This window comes from Tamandua tetradactyla, chromosome 20 (genome assembly GCF_023851605.1).
Source record: "Tamandua tetradactyla isolate mTamTet1 chromosome 20, mTamTet1.pri, whole genome shotgun sequence".
In the NCBI taxonomy this organism is placed as follows: domain Eukaryota; kingdom Metazoa; phylum Chordata; class Mammalia; order Pilosa; family Myrmecophagidae; genus Tamandua; species Tamandua tetradactyla.
Window position 1 is genome coordinate 6,041,047 of NC_135346.1, and position 21,124 is coordinate 6,062,170.

Genomic DNA, 21,124 nt, shown 5'->3' on the forward strand with positions numbered 1-21,124 from the left:
AACATTCCAAACCAGATAATTCTGTGGCTATTTTTAAGGGTTAAAGCTGAAACAAAATAAGCAAGAGTTTTTGTAGGCAGCAGTTAAAATAGACCAGATATTTATGATGCAGGGAAAAACTATGTATCCAAGTTTGTTTTTCATTGGATTCATTACATGGTGCTTTATTGAAACAGTAAGACATTTTTATATTGTAAATTACTACATTTTTCATGATGAGAAGTTTTACTTGTCCACCATAGATCATTAAAAACACCTTGTAGTTTCAAGATACCAACTTTCAGAATTGACATGTGAAACATATTAGAGCATAATTATTTTCAGTAAATATTTTAAGCTCCAATGCCTTGAACCCATGATGTGATTTATCAGATGTGTATCTTCTCAGAAAATTCATGTAAGAGAGGTGTCTCATTGATTGATTAATCACAAAGTTGAAGAGTTGAGCTATGATCCAGAAAAAGTGCACACATCACCTTATGCACATACACTACCCAGGCTCAAACTGGCTGCGAGGGTCAATGTTATGAACAACTGGGGAACTTGGCTAGGCTGTGGTGCCGAGTATAGATGTTGTTGAGGTGCGTTGAAGATGGAATTAGCACCTACAGTGAGGTGACTTTAAGTGAAGGAGGTTAACCTCTATAATGTGGGCCTCTCCAATCAGTTGAGGGCCATGAGAACAAAAAACTGAACTTTCCCAAAGAAGAAATTCTGCCTCAGGACGACATCAACCCTTGCCTCAAGTTTCTATTCTGCTGGCCATCTTTACCAATATTCGGACTTGCCAGTTGCTGTAATTCTAGGAAACAGCTCCTTAAAATAGATCTCTTTATGTGTGTATGCAGATGTACATTTGTATCCTGTTGGCTCTGTGTTGTGTTAAATGTAATCACTGTAACAAACTGAAAGCAGATTGAAATTGTTTTGGTTTCCTGGGCTGCTCAAGCAATTACCATGAAATGGGGTGGCTTAAACAATGGGAATTTATTGGCTTATGGTTTTGACACTAAAAGAAAGTCCAAATCAAGACAACATCAAGGTGATGCATTCTTCCTGGAGACCAGCATTCTAGGGCTGGCAGCTGGCAATCCTTGGTTCCTCTGTCACATGCCGAGGCACTCGGTGAAGAGTCTGGTATCTCCTGTCTCTTCCGGATTCTGTCGATATCCAGCGTCTCGCTTCCTATGGATTTTCCCTCTCTCTGTGTTGAATTTCATTCTCCAATAATAGGGCAAGACCCATCCTGATTGGGCTGGGCCACACCTGAACTGAAGTAGCCTCATCTAAAGGTCTAGATGGTTTCACACACACAGGAATGGATTAAATTTAAGAACATGTTTTTACTGCAGCACAAATACCTTCAAACCACCGCAGAAATCTAAAGTAAATTTGGCGTTTGAAAGCAGATCCAACACAATGATAGTTTGAATGCTCAGTGCAATCTATTTGCTGGATTAATCACAAACTTTTCTGGATTTTGCCCATTGATTGGGCAAAATCAATGCCCAATAGCCAGGTCAAGGGCATGCAACACATTAAAGGTGGGGATATCAGATCTCAAAAGTCCATTGGCCTGAGAACCAAGAGTAAGCAGGCATGCCTTTAAGAGGGGTCTTGGAAGCCAGGTCCGACATGGTATCCAGTGGAGGTTCCAAAGTCCATGGCAAGAGGTTGCAATGTGTCAGCAAGATGGGCAGCAAACCTCACGGCATAGTGCGGGCAGTGGAACCAGAAGGCAGAGCAACCTGATGCTGTCTTGTTTCTTAACAAATGCTTACCAAGCGGCATCTGCATTAAGTTTTATAGGAAGAACCCTTCTTGCTGGCATCAAGCCAGTCCACGTCATACTCTTGCATAAATGTCTGATTATCACTTTTACAAAAACATGTATTTCTCAATTAGTTTATATTCTAATTGCAGTCAACATGTTTGTAATGTTTTGGGTATTCAAGATTATTAATATAATTTCAATATATAATATTCTATTTCTCTGGAGAACTCTGAATGATACACTGCCCATGCCAGAAGAGATTATTTGCTTGTTTTTGAGATGAGAAATGACCTTCTAAGGTCTTACTATACCCCCTGTTTCTCAAAAGAATGAAAGACTTCCATCCAGATGTCTACCTCTGTAGAAGCCATGCTTCACCGTTCTGAGGCTTGCACAGGCTGGAGGGTAGCAGGCAGTCTGGAGGTCTTTCCAAGATCATCTGTTTAAACAATAAATCCCTGCTGGATTTAGTGTTGAGCGGCAATTTTGTTTCAAGTTTTCAGATGTGAACTACACTCATGTCTTGTCCCAAAGCACCACAAGATTCTCACATCCCTCTATCCCACAGCCTTTCCCAAAATCCTAACTGATGTTTTCATGCTTCTTTGTTTTAGATGAAGGACAATTCTCTTTAAACAGTCTTTTGAAAGGGATTTCCACCACTGTTCTCTTCCAGGTCCTCTTCCCAGCTCTAGAGCTTCATGTTTATGGCTGTTCCTTGATTCCTGGGAGTTTGAAGAGCTAGAACAAAAGTTGGCCATTCTCTATTTCAACCTCTCATCATTCCACATATGAAGAAATGAGATACAAAGAGGTCAAGTGACATTCCAGAGTCATTTCTCCACCCATTAGTTGTAGTTTCATCATCATACCAATGTAATATGAAGATGAATTTAAACAGAATAACCAGTCAATTAATCCATGAGTGAAAATGCCCTTTTTCTATTTGGCATGAGAATTATTCTTAAGTAATCTCTTTGTGGGGGAGCCAAACATGTTTTGTTTCTTAAAAAAAAAAAAAAAAAGCCTATGGAGAGAGTATTTCCTTTTGAGGGTATTCCCAAGCTTCATTTTAAGAGTCTGTGTAACCAGAAGTATTTCCAATTAGATTATAGAGGATTCCTTAGCAAAGATTTGATATTCTCAAAACACAACATAATCAATCTAAGATAAAAGTTCAAAGCGTCTGTATTTCCACACAGACCTTTGAGCTATTTTTTTGATTGAAGAGGCACTATGGGGAGATTACAACATAAAGTTCATAAAAGCTGTGGATACTGCCTTTATCTTTGGTTTATCAGAAAGATGTCTGGATCCCCTGGGGACATGGGTAGAGCCTCAGAGAGTATAAAAGTGTTCCTTATCCTTTTCTGTCTGGCTTTTTTTCCTAATTACTTCACTTCTTTCTTTCTTGATATCTTTCTGATTTAAGGAGTGCTGGAAGAAATTTAATGTACCATTAAATTCAGTGCTTCTGTGATATATCAACATTTTCCTCAGTAGTTACAACAAATGGTTGTCTGCTGCTGCTGGAGCGTGCCTCACTGTCTAAGAAGTCTATCTTATTTTGAACATATTCTGATTCTTATAAAATATTTTCTTATCCTCCAGAAATTTTTCTTTCTGTAATCTTTACCAATTGGACCTCGTATTTCTTTTGGAGTCACAACAATTTTTAATACTTTTCAGCATGACAATCCTACATAATGTGAAGACAGTTATTGCTGAAAGACATTCTCCATAGGCCTTTTCATCAGAGGATAGACGGCATTTTATTCTTCTTAAAGATGTTTGTACTGCAAACAGCATTTCAAAATAGCAATAGCGTCCCCCTAGGTAAAACGTTGGGCAAGTTTGCTTAAGCCCCATTATAAAAGATTAGGGTTTCCTAAGCTTCGGTTTTCTCTCCTATGATGCCACCTACACTGTGAAGAGGTATCATCTCACCCTTTCTGCATTGCTCTGTGGGAAATGGAGCTCCAGGAACTGGCACAAGAAAATGTGGATATTCTGGCCACTGTGGTTGCTGTGAGTAATAAACTCTTCTTTGTCTCTTACCCAGGAGTCTTGTGTCTTCTGTCAGCATCCATGATATTGTGGCAGGCTAATTTCAGCCATCCTTCATACTGTGATAGGCCTTGAATCATCTGTTATTCTTATGAAAAATTCTGCACGCTTATCAGTTTAACTATGTCCCTGCCCAGAAGAAGATCAATGGTCCATGTGTGGTCAAACTAAAATGAGTGGAACCAAATTATTATTTATTTTATTCTGAACAGTCACATGATTTAAGAAAGGCATAAAATAATCTCTTTTTAGCAGCCATATTACTGTTGACTCACACTACATTCACAGTCAGCCTAAACCCTTGGGCACTTTTACCTATGCCAAGGTAGAAATTCTATGCTAATGTTATGCCAAATACTCCCATCCTATTCCTGCATAGTTATTTTTAACTTTTCTTATTGTATAGTATAACATATATGTAAAACAAAGAAATAAAAAGGCAATAGTTTTCAAAGCAATCTTCAGCAAGTAGTTACTGGACAGATCCCAGAGTTTGTCATGGGCTACCATATGATCCTCTCATGGTTTTCCTCCTAGCTGCTTTAGAATATAGAAGGTAGAGGGATTAAATACTTTTTTATCATCACAATTGACTTTTTTCCTTCTTTTTTGGTGAAAAATAACATATATACAAAAAAAGCTATAAATTTCAAAGCATAGCACCACAATTAGCTGTAGAACATATTTCAGAGTTTGACATGGGTTACCATTCCACAATTTGGGGTTTTTACTTCTAGCTGTTCTAAAAGACTGGAGACTAAAACAGATATCAATTTAATGATTCAGCATTCATATTCATTTGTTAAATCCCATCTTTTCTTTATAACTCCACCATCACCTTTGTTCTTTCCATCCCTCTCTTTAGGGGTGTTTGGGCTATGGCAATTCTAAACTTTTCCATATTGGAAGGGCCTGTCACTAATATGGGGTAGGGAGATGCAACTATCTAATGTTCTGGAGAGACTGGGCTAGGTTTCAGGACTTATCTAACCAGGGACCCATCTGGAAGTTGTAGGTTTCTGCAAAGTTACCCTAGTGCATGGGACCCTTGTGGAATCTTATATATTGCCCTAGGTATTCTTTAAGATTGGCTGGAATGGTCTTGGTTGGGGGTTGGCAGGTTATGATAGGTAGCAAGATCTACCTGAAGCTTGCATAAGAGAAACCTCCAGAGTAGCCTCTTGACTCTATTTGAACTCTCTCTGCTACTGATATTTTATTAGTTGCACTACTTTTCCTCTTTTTGGTCAGGATGGAATAGTTGATTCCATGGTGCTAGGTCTGGATTTATCACTGGGAGTTCTCTCCCACATAGCCAGGGAGACTTTCACCCCTGGATGTCATGTCCCACATAGAGGGGAGGGCAATGATTTCACTTGCAGAGTTGGGCTCAGAGAGACTGAGGCCACATCTGAGCAACAAAAGAGGTCCTCCAGAAGTAACTCTTAGGCATGCCTATAGGTAGTCTAAGCTTCTCTGTTACTTACGTAAACTTCACAAGAGTAAGCCTTATGATCGTGGACACGGGCTATTGATTTGGGTGCCCCTAAAGTTTGACACAGTATCAGGGGATTCCCTGATGGTTAAGTTTAATAGTTCCATATTCTTTCTCCCATCCCTCAGGGGACTTTGCCAATATTTTTTGATATCTGCTTAAAATATTCTAGGATGCATCCAGGTGCTACAATAATCTATACAGGATTAAAGGACCTCTTTCTTATTCTGTGCTTCCTGTGTTTCAGCTGTTCAAATGAGCTATACAGATAGGTTGAATTAGATTATGCACTTCAGAAATTTTCAATTCAAGACCAAATAAACCTTTCTTCCAATGGTCCCAAAAAGTATGGGTGGTACTAAAATATAGACACTGTCTTCCTTGCCCCTATGTTCTGAATTACTTTAACCCCAACTGTTCAGCTCCATTCTTTTCTCTAAATATCAGGTTATATATATAAAACAACCTCTCAAAATCCAGAAATAATAATCACCACTCTGGACTTAATGTATCTGCTCTAAAAGCTTACAATCTAGGCCCCTGTTTTCTTATAAGCATTGTCCAAAGGTGACCATACCATTCTTGTTCTTTTATTTCTGGCTTATTTTGTCTCACCAAATGTCCCACATGTTCATTCACATCGTTGCATGCCTCACGAAATTGTTCCATTCCTAGCAGCACAACCTTCATTTATAAGTATACACCATCATTCACCAATAACTTCTCAGTCAGTGCATCCTTCAGCCACCTGCATTCATCAGGCATCATGTATAAGGTCCAAATTCCACAATCCATCAACATTCTCAACGTTAGATAATTTCATTGTTCCTAAGGGAAAGAAAACTAATAAACACGCCCTCGCCAAAGAGTAATTTAAACCTCTTCTTAACTCTTGTGCCTCTCCCCCATTATTTACCTCTGCTGTTGCTGTTGTAGTGGTTTCCTTTTGAACATAGCTCACAGCATGCAATAGCAGTTTTTGCATGGTTATTTTTTGAGCCCAAGTCCAGGACTTTAAAATTGCCTTTTTTATTTCACTGTAAGCCATTTTGTCCATAATTCCAATCTTTTTAAAACCTGATTCTCCCATTATCATATTTATTGTGTCCCATGCCCCATCTCCATGCCATCTGTAAGTTGGCTCAGCAAACCATCTATCGAAGGAACTAAAAAAACTTTGAAAACACCAGACCCAACGGGAGGATTCTGTGCCATGCCGCAGGGCTCTCAGTTCATTGAAGGAGTCAATTGCAGCAGTAATTGTAAGCAACTGCTTCCCATGGGAAGCTCCATGGTGATGCTGCATGGAGACGCTCACTGAGGGGAAGATTTATTTAAGTAAAGCAATAAAGCTGCAAAAGACAGGAAAACTACTGGAGTGATATTTGTGTAGCTTTCAGAACTGAGCTGAAATATTATTGAGCCACGCTGGCAGGTGGGATTCATCACAAAGACAACAAGGGATCTACCAACATAAGATAGAGCTTACAACCAACAGGCAGCAAAAAACTTTTGTCTAAACCCCTGACTTTCTGCCCAATACTGCTACGCTGCCTAGATATGAAAATAATAATGCAGTATCTGCCTAAGGAAAAGTTCTCCTGGTGGCAGGAATCACGAAAGAGCACATACCTAGCACGCCACCATGCTGGGGTCATTACTGGTACAATGATCTAGCTGAGAAACTTTGTAAGTCATTTCATTTCTCTAGGCCTCACTTTCTTCATTTGTACAATGAGAAGTTTGGAGTAGCTCGTCTCCAAATTCCTTTTGATTCCTAAAACAAGTTTATAGCTAGAAATTTGGAAGCCATTTATTGAACATCAAAATGAAAGATGCTTATCTTACTTATTGCATTTAAATCTCATCAACAGTACAAGGGAAGATTTATGCAGCAAGAAATTGAGGCTCCAAGAATTTAGGTACTACGCCCACGTTCATGCTGCCAGTGTGAGGCAAAGTGGAAATTGGAATTCAGTTTGCCACGATGCTTCCCCATCTACAAAATAGCAGTAGGACTCACATTAATAGAGAAAACTACAGAAATAAGTTAAAATCTTGAACTAGAAATGAATTGTATAGGTATTCTGCTGAAGTTTTTGTCCTTGCTGTAATTGATTTTAAGAAAACCCTACAAAAAAGAGGTTCCATGAACTAAAAAGTAGCCTTTAACAAAATTGCAACACATTGAATTTAATATACTAAGGGTTTTTTTGTTTGTTCCCTGTTTTGTATAAATACTCAGCTCTTTTGTTTGCGTTCAGTCTCCAATTGCCATTAATCTTGTGAGCTTGGGAAAATTAACTCTTTTATGTCTCATTTCCTCATCTGCAAAATGGGCATGATATTAATAGCATTTCCCCTGCAGGCCTGTTGCAAGAACTAAATGAGAAGGTGAGAATAGTGCTCTATTATTAGCAAGTTCCCCATAAACATTGACTCAAGAAATCACACAATGGAAGAGGGGGATCTTTTTCATGCATCATCACGGACATACTAAAATATTTAAATATGCTCTAACAACAAAACTCTGCCAACAAAAGTTAGACTAATAAGGGCAACTTTTATAAAATCATGCTTTTGTGATTATTTCATTTGCTTTCCCTAGTTCAGGGTATAATGAGGAAAATATCCAGTTAAAGTAAAGATTCACTTGTGCTCTGTGCTTAAAATGAACACTTTCTTTGGAGCTAGTACAGACCTCTAGGCAGTGAGAGACAAGGTTTCTCTTCTTCATTACCAGAAATGCTCTTTCATCATACAGTTTTATTTTCCTCTTTAAATGAGCCAACTTTCAAAATATTTGCAGCAAAGAATATACTCTCAGGTTTCTCATCATTGCTTTGACTTTGGAAAAGGCAATTGAATTCCTTAATATTGTCCATAATCTAGAGGGAACAAATGGAACTGTTCAGCAAATAAATGAACAATCTTTTGAGTAGTTAAAACCTGCAAAAATATTAAATACCAATATTTGAAAATAATGAATTTCTGTAGGTATTCTGAAAAGAATTAAATTAATCATGTTTTATTGATAAAAGAAAATACATCGCATATATGACAAATGTTAAAGTCCCTGAGTGCCATATTCATTGAAGAATTTATTGTGGATGTTCTCTAACAGTATAATTTCTGCCACTTTCCTGGCTTACATCCCCTCTAAGAGAAGTAGAGGCTGTTGCAGCTATTTTTAGGTTTAGATTAGTTTTAAATAAGGAGAACATTAATCTTGTGACTACCCTCCTCAGAGAATTCCAAGCCTGAGCTTTGATGGAGGTCACGCCGTTCCTTTGAGAGATCTGTAACTGAAGTTTCAAAGAATGCCCAGCCAATGAGTCCTGGAATGAAATTGTGTGTTTACTTAAATATTTCTCCAAGGTAGGCAAAATGTGAGATGGCTGTGTCCTCTAACTCTTGTAAAAGAAACCTTGGCAATAAATCCCATTGGCTCTCTGGAATCTGAGAGCTCATCTCAGTACGTTGCACAGATTTCTAGGGTTAGCAGGCCACTGGTGGCAGCTTTGGGTGATGAGGTTTTCATGGGGTAGATATCTCTGGGGAGATGGCTACACTGGATGCATCCTCTAAGATATCACTGGAAAGTTAAGTGCAGTAGATTCTATGGTCAGCTGCCTTCCTTCTCCAGAAACTCTTCTCAAAGTGCAGCTTCCTTCTTTGATCCTGGGAAACACCTGCCTGTTTTCTTGGGCTGCTCTACATTACTGCCTATGCTTACTTTTTCAGTCAGTTTCAATTTAAGAAGCAGTGACAGTTTACAAATGCTGTACGGTCACACCTCCCATTAATTAATTTATTCACTCATTAATACAGCATTCCTGAGTGTCTTAGAGACATCATGCCTTGTACTAGGTCATCATTAGGTTTACAGAGAAAGGAAACAAAAAACAAAAATCAGAGTTCCCTGCTGTTCAAGGAGCATGCATTCTAGCTGGAGGCAAAAAGTCAACCATCAATGTAAAGGGCTTAGCTTCTGTCTGAGTATTTACTACTTAATTATTTTTCGAGTAGCTAACACTTTGATCAAATTTTGGCCAAGATGCATCTTAAGTTTGATTTGTATTTCAATTCGCCTTCTAGAAACCAAGTTGTGCTCCATTAGTTTTTACTTTTTGGGGAGGAGGGAAGGGGGTGTCAGTGCATGGTTCAGGGATTGAACCCGGGTCTCCCGTATGGCAAGCGAGCCTTCTACCACTGGACCACCCGTGCACCCGTCCCTTAGCATTTCAGTGACTATCATTTTAAAACGATTCATATAATTCAATAATATAGGTGAATAAATTATAGAATTATGTAAATGTCTTCAAATCCCATTGCTTCATTTCTGAATATGTTTTTAAGATGGATTTAAAGCAAATGCTTGGATTTAAACCAAATGAAGAACCATAAGTTCCAGGAAGTTAAATTAAATCAAATGAATGGGGAATGGAAAGAGTTATCCAGATGTTTCAGACTCGTTGCCCTCCAGCAATGTCTGCAAATGGCAAGCGGGGTTGTATCTAGATCAGCGGTTTTGTAAAGAACCAGATTCCAGCTGTCTGAGATCTCTTGTTAATATGAGAAGAGGAATTATTTGTAATCACCTTTATTTAACCTCATATTTCCTAGTCTGCACATTGCCTTACACATAACAAATATTCAATAATTATTTGTTGGATACGATTGAATTGAATCGAGTTAGGGAAGGACTCCAATATCTACAGGCCACTGTCCCCTAGTCACTGGCTGAGACAGACCTCCATGCTTTGCTGCTTAATCTCAAAAATGCAGAAGACCTGGCATTGTCTTCCCTCCGGTCTTCCTGTTCTCCCGTCCTCCCTCCTTTCCTCCCTTCCATCCTTCCTTCCTTCCTTCCTTTCCCCTCCCTTCCATTTAAAGAATTTCTAGTGGACTTTCTGGGTAAGGATTTTGTTGTTTGTGTGGGGGGATTTTCCTCAGAGCTGATTTTTATTTGCGGCTGTGTTTAAATTTCTAACTCCTTTGAGTCTTATGTAAACCACATATTCAAAAAATAGAAATATACTAATGGATTTGTCCATTTTAAGAAAATCCCATCTCCCATGAAATTCCTGCTTTTTTAAAGCCACTACCCCACTGCTCAGCTGGAAATAGAATTTAGTCTAATCAACATTTACTTAATAAGCATACTTAAGGACAGAAAGATTAGAGTGATGGATGAGCGTACATTTCAACATCCACCAACAAGAATTAACAAATGTGTTTTCAGTTTAATTTGACTGGATCTTTTAGACAGGGAGGTTTTCTGCACTTTTTGGCAGGGTGATACATGGACTTTGAACTTAATCTTTAAATTCCTAATAGTTTGGTCTCTGCTATAGTTCATTAATTCACTTCTGCTTATTTTAATGAAAGGAAAGGCTTAAAGAAGGATGAAATTTTTTTTAAAAAATGCAATAACAGACCTTAAAATATACATGCAGCCTTTTTGCTCAAGGAGATCAGAATGCATGGAACCATGCCTTATTCTTTCTTACTTTTTCACGCATCCATTTTCTCATAGTTTAGATTTAAGAGTCTGGGCTCCAAATTGCTACTTCAAGTGCTGTAGTCAAGCATTTATTTGGCAAGCATGCACGGAGAGTTCCCACGTGGAAGGCATTTTACTGGACATAAAATTGTGTAAGATGGCAATCAGGCTAGTTGGGAGGTGTAACGTAGAGTGACGGGGATAATTAAAATCCTTTGCCTTTGAGGCTTCCAGAAAGTTCTATTGTTCCAATTTTATCACTGAGGAAATTGAAGCCCAAAGAGGTAAACGAACTTACAAAGTGGCAGAATTCAAATTCAGAAAGCAGATTTGCTTGTTTCCGAAGCATTTAATAAATGAATGAATTGGTCACTAAGAGAACTTTAGCATTTTGGCTTCTGCAAGAATTTTATTAGAAAGTAGGACTCCTATCAATGCACGTTGACTCCTAAACCCATGGTGTTTATATTACGCATCACTGTCTGTCTTTAGTATTACTCACCTCACTTCTACCGGGCAAACAAATTTCGTTTTATTTCACTGACACTTGACAGAGAGGGTGTAAAAGAAATAGCATTCTAAGTTGCACACAGTTATTTAGAACTAGTGTAATTACTTTGTCATTCTTCTTCGTCCAGTTTTTATTTTAATTCTCTCTCTCTCTTCTCTCTCTCTCTCTCTCTGTGTATATATATATATTTAGCCCACTTCTGCCAACTCAACAAAATGCTTTCTTAGGATTTGGGGCATATTAGCCCAAGATGACCAGGTTATTTTATTAGGATTATCCTGAAATCTACTCTCGGTTATACATCAGTGTTATTGAAACTCTCTTAGGTCAGGGATCTAAAAAATGTCAAAGACTGGGGAAAAACATTCCATTTTAGGCTTCTGGCACAGACTACTCCTGATAATTCTTGCCTTGTACTTGGAATAAGCCTTTCATCATTTAATCCTTAATTCTCCTCATAACTTGTCAAATATATAATTTATCTTCCAGAAACTAAGCCTAAAATGACTTTGCTTTCAACAACAATTCTTTATATACATTGCCAATTTAGAAATCTAAGCTATAATTCTCATTCAGCCATGGCAGAGCAGTCAGTGTTGACAACGCCTTCTACATACCAGTTATTCTTCTATCGTTTCTCACAAGTTAATGCCCTTTGAGTTAGATGCTATCATTATGCTTGTTCTTGTGGAGAGTAAACTGAGGCACAGGACATGCTAACTGGAAACTCTGCAATTTCAATATGCCAATGTTCATTTATTTAGAATTCATGATACGGATTAGCAAGAGAGGATGTGACAATGCATGATTGTAAGACAAGCACATGCTCTTGAGGACACATGGAACATTCAGAGAGCAATTAAAGTGTGTAGTTCATCATTAAGTCAGGTGGTATATTAAGTTTTATGCTAGAAATGCAGGGAAAAGGAGAATGCTAAGGGCCAGTGGAGTGTGGGAAGGATGTGCAAAGGATCTAGGTAACGTGTTAAGGAGATGGATGAAGAGAGGAGAGAGGATGGATGCACCACACACTAACAGCCAGATGGAGATAAATGGAAGCTCAGAGAGGGGAATGAGCATGATTTGGTAGTTTCTATTCTCTACTTCTGCTCCATCTTCCCTGCCCCACCTCTCTCTGTCTCTGTTCCTCTCTCTTTCTCTCTCTATCTTTATCTGTCTGTATATCTTTCGGTATTGCTATCTCTTAATTTGTATACACACATTCATGCAAATATATACCCATGTGTTTGTGGCTGTTTATTAATGTGTAGTATGTAGATATGCAGGCATAGATTTACTTACAAATAATGCTTATTTTATGCCAGTATTAAAATATGTCTTGCACACTCAGAAATATGATAGATTGCTGGGAGATGATAATTTGTAATGTTTCAATCTGCAATGGCTAATCCATAAAATAAAAGAAAAACGAAGTATGTGTTCCCCTTGAACTATAGCCGAAAACATCCTCCTCTCAGAAATCAAGGACAGGCCAATACTTACACCAGGAAGATAGTTTTATTAAAAAGGAACCCTTTATGTGACAAAATTGATTATTTTTTGATTGACATCATACTTTATTCTTACGTGTACACATTTTTTGGCTTATCATTGCTGTGGGCAATAGAGAAGAAATTGCTCTGCAATATTATCCCTCTGCGTTTGACAATAAAATTCAAGAAAAATAAAATATTCTTCCAGTACAGTGAGTTAGTTTACTGAGATGAAAATTTCTAGTTCTATGTGTTGAAGGAAGAGTTGTAAATCATGGATACTATTAAATAAAAGCTAGGTTTCTAAGGCCAGGATAAAGAATTCTTATATAAAATTCCCACTCTTCTCTGCAACCTTGGTTGTGTGAAAGAAAGGGTTCAAAATTCTTGTTTGCTTGTTTTTTTCCTTTTTAGAGTCACAGTAGGTTGGATTTGATTGGCCCCTGGAAAATAAATTACTTCAAATTTAAGTGAATACTACTGCAATTCACAGTTGTTTGAGTTTGAGTGTGAGTGTGAGTATGATACTCTTGTCTCTTTTGTATCCTTTTCAACCCCTCATGAACAATTGGTAGAGGAATCACCAAATCTGTAATCTGCGCATACACTCAACTGGGCCAATTATATTTGGATGCTGTCATACCTGCGAGTTCCCTGACATACTAGAATGAGGGAGAGAAATTGATTCTTTCTGCTTTTCTTCTACAATATCAATCATGAACCTACAGACATGATGAAGGGCATTGGTAGTTATACTGTTTCTGATTTCATCAACAGGACTGTACCCATAAGTGGGTCTGTGCTTGTGGATGTGGTTCCAAGATGTCAGCCTCCAGAAGTAATCACACACTCCTTAATTCCTAGGGTCACCTTTCCTTTAATATTTAAGCAGACAAATCACTGAGCCTCTTTCACATATTGTTGAAACCTAACATGTTTTCTAATAGCTACATTGATTTCTGTTGGGTTGGTTTGGGGGAAGGAGAAAGAAGGCTCTCGCTTATATTTTTCCTGGTCACTGCTGAGGTCCATTTCTTATTTTATTGAATTCTCAGCTTCCCCTCAGCTGACCCTCTCTACTCTCAAGGTATCTTTGTGTGAAGACTACGTGTAGCAGCCTTCTCTGAAGGAGTTAGGGGACTGAAGGAAGGATATATCTAATATAAAGCAGGTTTGATACCATCTAACCTTGAGTGGTACTCAGGCTTGGTCTTGAAAGGCATTTGTGCATCCCCATTGCAGTTGATTTTCACTGGTTATATCTTCAACTTTGGTGTTAGCCTATTGCCATGTTGCCAGGTTCCCCTCTCTCTTCTTTTCAACTGTTCTTCTGTCTCTCTGTCTTGCTAACCCATAACTCCAAAATTTCTATTCATTTCTTCTACAAAGCAGTTTATCTATATCTTCACATAAAGGAATATCACCAAGAATGACTGCCATTAGGCTCTGGCCTGAAGATCTTATCTCTATCACACACGAAGCTCCTTTGATATGATTTCTGTGGTCAACTCTTAAACTAAATTATGCTTTTCTAAATAGTGGTACATACTGAAAATCTAACAGAGGAAAGATCTGATGTCTAGGCTTGCTTCAAAACAATCTGGAAGAGGCGCACCTGTAGAGGTAGAGATGAAACAATCTTGAGCATGGGATGATAAATTCTGAAGCTAGGTGATAGATACATGGGAGTTCATTATACTATTCATGCTATATTTTTATATGTTTGCAATTTTCTACAATAAAAAGCTAACTTTTTACTTCATTCATATACATACAAATATAAATTTAGATCAATCCAAGAGATTGCTGGATTAAAAATTGGAAGGTGAAGAAAAATATTAGCTAAACTACAAGCATAAACAAAGGCACAGTGGAGATATTATAATAAAGAGAGAGATAGTGAATAACAACAAACTATCCCAATAATAGCAGCATAAAACAACATACATTTCCTATCTCTAAGTTCTGTAGGTCAGGAATTTGGGTTCAGCTCTGATGGATGCCTCTGGCTCAGAGTCTCTAACAAGGCTGCAATCAAGGTGTTGCCTGGGGCCAAAATCATCTCAAGACTTGGCTAGGTGAGGATCCGCTTCCATGCTCACTCACACAGCTCTAGCAAGCACAACCCTCACTACACTGTCCTGAGACATCAGTTGGTTGGCCATGTGGTCCCCTCCATAGGGCTGTTCAAGGCACGGCGAGGGGTTTCCCTAGGAGAGAATGAAGAAGATTGCAAACTCAAGGTACAAAACTCAAAGTCTTTGTACCTCGTCTCAGAAAGGGCATGCCGTGGCTTCTGCTGCATTCTTTTTGTTAGAAGCGAGTCAATAAGTACAGTGTGCAGGGGAGATGATTACAGAAGGGCGTGAACACCAGGAGGTGGGAACTGTGGGAGCTGGGTTAGAGGCTGCTTGTCGCAGCCTGCCTGTTGCCTCCAAGGGTTCACACCCCCTGCCACGTGCAAACACATTGCTCCCCTCCCAAGGTCCTCATAGTTTTATTCCATTACAGAATCAGCTCAAAGCCTGGACTCTCATCATCCAAACCATGTGCATGTATGGAAGAGGCTCCTCAGATGTAGTTCCTTAGGTTCAGCTCTCAGTGTATAAACCTGTGAAGCTAAAGGGCCAGCTTACCTGCCCCTTGCCACATCCACAAGTAATGGCGGGGCAGACATAAGATAACTACTAAATGTTCTTGGTCAGAGGGGGAAATGGGCACTACAAAGTAGTAATTCATCCACAGTAATTCTGAAATCTAGCTGGGCAAATGTTGTTAGTTCCTTGATTAGATTTCAAGGCCTAGGAATAATTGCCCTTGGCTCTAGGCTCTGCTTTCTGAACTCTTGGCTCTGCTTCTAAACTGTCATCTTTCCTCTTCTATGAAAGGCATCACATATTTTCAGATGAGTAGTTTTCTCAGCCTACTTCCTGATAGTAGAATTTTGAAGGCCCAACTGCTTCTTTGTACTTTGTGCTGTCTCTGTCCCTTTCAATCCAAGGTGGCAGTGGATCTCCTTTAATCTCAAAAGAACTTTTGTGTGACTCACTGTACTTTGAGGCACCACCTTTGATCTCTTTGAAGTCTTAATGAAGGATTTTACAGTCATATTCTCCACTTCTTCTCTAGAGCATAGTTTCATGGCAGTTCCCTGAATTTAATATTTGATCATTTTATTGGCAATTCTCCGAATTTGATTTTTTCTTGGGAACCACTTTCTAGCATTGTTTGCCATTTGAAAAGGCTTAGAATTTTCAGAACGATCAGGCCCTAGCTCTTTTTTGTGTAACAGTCCTCCCCTTAATTTATTCTCTCCTCTTGTATTTGCTATAAGCAGCAAGGAACTAGTCAGTACTTTCAATACTTTGCTTGGAAATTTCCTTTAGTTGGATCACCCAGTTCATTCGACACATTTTCTACTTTCTAAGTTAATGCAGGTGATAGTGTTTCTAAGTTTTCTGCTTCTGCATAGCAAGGATCTTCCTTACCCCAGTTTCCAATAACATGTTCCCCATTTCATTTTGAATCCTTACCAGCAACATCGTCAGACTCCAGATTGATACTAATAGATTGTTCAAGGCAATTTCTGTTTTCGGTAATATGTTCCCCCAAATCCTTTCATCTTTCACACACCACTCATTTCCAAGGAAACTTCCAGTTTTAGATATTTGTTATAACTTTGTCCACTTCCACGTACCAAAAGTCTGTATCAGTCAGAGAATCTGAACACATTCGTGATTTGATCTTAGGAAATTGTGGGAGATGGTTAATCAGTTCCTCTAAGGCTGCTGCCTTCATGTCTAATTCAGGAGTTTGAGATCCAAGTAGTAGGGAAGGGAAGGGGGATGAAAGAAGGAAGAAGCAAGGGGATAAGAACAAGCAGGAACCCACAAGCATGAGCTCCAGCTCATGAGATCCTAAGGGAAACCTTGTCAGCTCTTGTCACCTCTTACCTTGGTGACATTTGGATGGAATGCCGTAGCTGGGAACCTTCATCACACAGCTACACACACTTGGGTCCAGGAGTTGGAAAGATGCAGGAGGATCAGGGAAAGCACTCAGAGGCCCAGCTGCTGCCTTGCACCAATGAGGTAAGCAACGAGTCAGAAATAACACGTGTGAGCTGTACAATGGCTGCTGCCTCATTTCCACCCTCCAGAGCTCATGCAATAACCTTTCTCGTGGCACACAGTAATGAGAAACATATCACAAGGGGAATTCCAGGATGTAGTTGCCACATTACAAAGCCATCACAGCCACAAAAAGGGAAAGAAGTATCTGGATAGTGAAGAATTTAGCAGAAAATAACTTCTGTTGAAGAATTTAGCTGTAAAATAAGAAAAACTACATCTATTTGAACCAGAAAAGGAACTGACATCAGAACACTACTCATTTCCTTGGAGAAAGAATTCTGAGTGAGTCAGGGATGGCAAAAGGTAGGCATGTGGAGATTATCAACTTGTCAGAGAATTAGGCAGAAGAGATCTGGGTCAGCAGAACTGGTCTTGTATGACTGAATAGAAGGAAACAGGTCTATAAAAACACTTCTAAGCTGAAACAAGCAGGACCCAGAAACTCTGTTTGTAATGTCTACAATTATAATAGCCCTTGTGGGCAGGTTTGTGCACTAAAATATTATGTTGAGCAAAATGCTCTAAATGGAACTGATATGGCATACTTTCCAGGATGCATTATTAAGTGAGAAGAGGTAAGTGTAAAGAGTGCCTATAATATGACAACTTCAGTGTCAGGAAGAATGGGTGTGAATGTGTGCATGCATGTGTCTGCTTGTGCAAAAAGAAAAGAGGGAGGGTCATGTGAAGACTGAGATTGGTTACCTAACAGTGGGATAGAAGGGTTATTCTCTGAATAGTTCCCCCTTTTGAAAAATTGCTTCTGACTTCCTGTATCTATAAACAAATGAAAAATCAACCAAGGTATATGGGGAGGTAAGGGTTATGAGATTGACGGAATGCAAATAGTAATAAATGAACTTAAATGTATCAGAAATATATAACAAAAGCACACCAAAGGGGGTGGGGAATGATGACCAACCTAAGCAATTCTGTAAAACAGTACTTTGATTGTATGCTGTAGGGCTAAAGGCAGAACAGCTCTGTACAAACACTGTACTTTAGCTAGTAATTTGTTTTTAAAAGGAGTATGGGTTAGCAATTCTGAAACTACTTTGTGTATATTCTAGGATTAAGCAAATAAGTAAATATATTTTGAATAATGAGACTAAGCCTCTCACTGACAGAGAAAAGAGATATAAATGATGAACGTCGGAAGCAGGAATGAATACTGTGGTATTAGATTGGAATTGGAGACATTGGTATCGTATACACATTGAGACACACGTAGAGACTGAGACACAGATGTGTGTATGTGTGCATGTATAGATACTCACAGCTCAGCTCTGTTTCCTGAGGAAGCCCAGGAGCAGTGCCACCTCCAGCAGCAATGAGGACCCTAATACCTGGATCTTGCTTTCTAAGTTTGCTTCTCCAATAAAAGGAACCAAGGCTATTAGAGAAGCAGCTCATGTTGGGAAAGAACAGCCCAGGAGGAACCTGGAACATCTTGTGGATTCAGAAAATATGGAAGCGTTTGAAAAAGTTATGGAGCCTGTGAAAAGGACACAGAGGCCAGCTTCCCTAGATAAACATGGAACAATTTGAGCAGCAAAGTAAAAGATACATGAATGATAACCCACTGAATAAAATAAATAACTCTGAGTCCAGATTGATATAAACAAAAATTGAATAAATAAATAAATTAATGAGAAGGAAGGGACAGAACTTCCTTATGGCAGAATTCCAATTAATAAATATAGAAGGAATGATGGCAATAGATCATCAGTTGGTAATGATGAGCTCACCACAGTGATACTTGATACCGGTAAGGACCATCAATGGATGTTAAAATTAGTAGATAAAAGTATGATGAGAAATAGGATATTTGCATAGTCTCAAGGTATCTCCTTATAAAATACTTATTAATCACAAAGGGGAAAACAGTAACTCTGTAGTGGAGAATATACATCTCAACTAAATGACCAAGGTTGACATCACAGTAACAAGACGTGGGTGTTGTATTCCTCCTGTAACAATTTACTGACAAGAGCATAAAATCATGCCTTTGGTATTTTTGCCAGAAATGCATAACTTGAATTTAGTCATGAGGAAATATCAGACAAACCCAAACTGAAAGACATTCTACAAAACAATTCGTCGATGCTCTTCAGAAGAGTCAAGGTTATGAAGGACAAAAAAATCCCGAGTACCTGCCCTGATTAAATCAGACACTATGGAGAGATGACAACCAAATATGATGCGAAGTCCTGGATTGGATTCTAGACCCGAAATAGAACATCAGAGGGAGGGGCGAAGCTTGAACAAAGTCTTTGGATTACTTAATAGTATAGTATCAATGTGAATTTCCTGGTTTTTGTAACTGTGCTAACGTTATGGATATTAAAATTTGGAGAGGTTGGGTGGAAAGTATACAGGAACTCTGTACTATTTTTGCAACTTTCTTATAAGGATGATATTATTCTAAATGAAAAGTTTTAAAAAATACTTTAAATGACTAACCAAGGAGTAGCTATATCAAGAAGAGAAGACATGGATTTCAGGAGTGTAGGTCAGGAAGTGGTCTGCAGGCAAGGAGTTGTCTAAAGAACAGGCTAGCAGGCAGAATTCAGTGCTTGGCCATTCCCAACCATTCCAACTTTGGGGACTCTAAATTAACTAATTGTCCTCACGAATACTTGGTGCAACTTGAATATTGGACATCTATATTGACTTTGTTCGTTTTATTTATTTTTCATAAGTAGAAATGTAAAGATAGAAAGGTATAAATCTCTTTCCACCTGTATCAGGGTTCCCCAGGGAAACAGAACTGACAAAAGATATAGATATAGATATAGTATAGGTATAGGTATAAATAACATAAATATTTGAGATATATTGTAGGAATTGATTTACTTGACTGTGGACATGGGCAAGTCTGAATTCCATAGACCAGGCCCCAAGCTGGGAAATCTGATGAAGGATTTTGATGAACTCCCCAGGAGAAGCTGGCTGAAGTAGAGATGGAAATTCTCTCTTCCGACTGCTGAAATCATCACTTCTTCCTTTCAGGATTTCAACTTATTGAGAGGCTTCTCTCACGATTGAAGGCAATCTCCTCAGTTGATTGTAGATGTGGTCAGCCATCAATGAAATCAACTTACTGATGATTTAAGTCCACAAATTATCCTCATAGTAACAATCTGCCAGTACTGGTTTGACCAAACCACTGGGCACCATCACCTGGCCAAGTTGGCACATGAATCTCAGCATCCCACAACTCTTATCTTTCAGCTGCCAATTCAATATATACAGAATGTGGAGCAAGCTACGATTTGTAGCCCACTTATTTTCACGGTTATGAAATAACAGACCAATAAAGATATAATATCACATACCCAAAGAAGCAGTGGTGTAGCAGGAAAAGTCTTAACTCTATAGGTTTGGATGCCAGAATACTGACATGTCAGTAAAAGATTAGCAGAGATGACAGGAAATGAGACACAATAAAGCAAAGGATGGCTGATCTGGTATCAGGCCCAAGACTAGGTATTCCACAGGTGTGGGGAGAAGGGGATGTGTACAGGGTATGGGTCGGGGAAGGGGAAGCAGAGAAGAGAATAGCATTCCAAAGTAAAGTGCTAAAAGGAGTTTAGCAAACGTGGGTTTGGGCTGATAGCCAAGGAAGCATTTCCATTCTGGTGGGTCTCGTCTTTCTACACAGTCCAGAGTCAGAACTGAAGTGAGACCCACAGCGTTCGAGCAATAGGGACCACCCATTTGGTGGTGAACTTTGATTAACTGGAAGACCATGGTAGTTCCTAGAGAAGAATAATTCATCAAACGGAGGAAGGAGGGGGTAGCAGGGTTTAGAAGAGTCACCAAGATAACATCTTCTCCATCAGATAGTGCTCTGGCTCTGTCCCTTTCCAGCAATACGAGCCTTGGCATGATGACTATTGATTCTGATCCTCGGTTTCAACGTGGTGAAGCCTAGCTTATGGATTTTGTGTCCAGAGTAAACAAGGAATGTCTATCACAGGCAGGACACAGAGTGAGGTTTCAATCACTGGTGGCTGTGGCTCAGGCCATGAAGTTGGTGATGATGCTGTTGGGCCAATAGACTGGTGTTTCGGGCAGAGCCGTCCCACAAAGACACTGGGCAACAAAATACAAAAAAACCATAGAAAGAACAGTCTCGGCCC

General features: G+C 39.0%; 1 protein-coding gene and 1 long non-coding RNA gene across 3 annotated transcripts in view; one reads left to right on the top strand and one right to left on the bottom strand.

The window, feature by feature from the left end:
- The window catches only part of LOC143664888 (uncharacterized), a 34,302-nt gene extending 17,341 nt beyond the window's left edge, over positions 1-16,961 (bottom strand). The window contains exon 1 of the long non-coding RNA XR_013166648.1: positions 16,800-16,961. This is a non-coding gene — a long non-coding RNA (uncharacterized LOC143664888). The remainder of the gene's footprint in view (positions 1-16,799) is intronic.
- A 40-nt stretch (positions 16,962-17,001) lies between these two features.
- The window catches only part of CCDC192 (coiled-coil domain containing 192), a 248,895-nt gene continuing 244,772 nt past the window's right edge, over positions 17,002-21,124 (top strand). Inside the window, exon 1 of one of the 2 annotated variants that reach the window (XM_077138310.1) lies at positions 17,002-17,282. The gene's annotated coding sequence lies outside the window, so the exon portion shown is untranslated. The other variant, XM_077138311.1, reaches the window with a different exon arrangement.